Here is a 1168-nt window from a genome sequence, read left to right as displayed (position 1 = left end):
TCTTAAACACTTCGATTCTCTTGTGTTCCGGTTACCCCATTGCCCATGATTCACTACCATGTAACGCTGTGCCCCAAACGTTGCACATTATAAGACATTTTTTCCTGAAATTTAGGCCTATCTTTGACGCCAACAGTCATGTCTTGGCCGGGGATGTCCTCTTGGCCTGTGCTAGTCTCTGCCTTGTGTCCGCCTCGATTCGTCTGTCATGTGTTATTTTTTTCCCAAGGAAGTATGTTTACAAGAGGGGAGAATTCCTTTCCTTCAGCTACTCTACGAGCGCAAATTTTGATATTAAGTTTATCGCTGATCTCATTTCTGCTGTTTCTCATTACTTTAGTCTTCTTCCAGTTTATTCTCCGTCCAAATTCCATTCAACAGCTACACTGACGGGCGTTGATATATATCAACGGGGACAGTTGAAAATGTGTGCCCCGACCGGGACTCGAACCCGGGATCTCCTGCTTACATGGCAGACGCTCTATCCATCTGAGCCACCGAGGGCACAGAGGATAGTTCGACTGCAAGGACTATCTCGCGCACGCCTCCCGTGAGACCCACATTCTCACCTAGTATGTCCACACACTACATTCGTAGTGTTCCACCCCAACACACTCATTACTCGTGGAAGACATTCTTACCAAGTCCCGTAAGAGTTCGGGTAATATATGTGCATCCGCACAGAAGAAGAAGGTCATGGCCGATATTGCCAGAACGATATACTTATATGGATATGGTGTCTGTTCTTTCAGACATCTCCGAACGGACAGACACCATATCCATATAAGTAGAACGTTGTATTGTCCTCATCGTCATTTCACCTTTTTCGACACGCATGTCTCCTACGTGCCGTCAACTAAAGAGGCATGCACTACGCCACCGACCTACTCAGCGTGAGGCTCTCACTGAACGCACATATAATTTCATTTCATTCAAGAGATCTTGTAAAGCTTGCTCACCTTCAATGAATCTTCGCATTGACATCCTTTCACCCTGATTTTTAATTCCGCTGGTGATCATTCCTTCTTATTTCTGTCATTGCCTCCTCGCGTGTAGAATGAAAAGTAGGGGAGAGTGATTGCATCCTTGTCTAATACAGTTTTCAAAGCAAGGACTTCGTGCTTCTTCTTTCAGCCTTATTCTGTGGTGTCGTACGATGAACGAGGTA

General features: G+C 45.5%; 1 non-coding gene across 1 annotated transcript; it reads right to left on the bottom strand.

Annotated features, from left to right (window-relative positions):
• Window positions 1-430: 430 nt before the first annotated feature.
• On the bottom strand, window positions 431-505 carry Trnat-ugu (transfer RNA threonine (anticodon UGU)). Its single transcript has one exon. It is a non-coding gene; the product is annotated as a tRNA-Thr (tRNA).
• Between the last annotated feature and the right edge of the window lie 663 nt (window positions 506-1168).

Source organism: Schistocerca nitens, chromosome 1 (assembly GCF_023898315.1).
Source record: "Schistocerca nitens isolate TAMUIC-IGC-003100 chromosome 1, iqSchNite1.1, whole genome shotgun sequence".
Classification (NCBI taxonomy): Eukaryota; Metazoa; Arthropoda; class Insecta; order Orthoptera; family Acrididae; genus Schistocerca; species Schistocerca nitens.
Note: the sequence above shows the minus strand (reverse complement) of the source record. Positions and strands in the feature narration are given on the sequence as shown.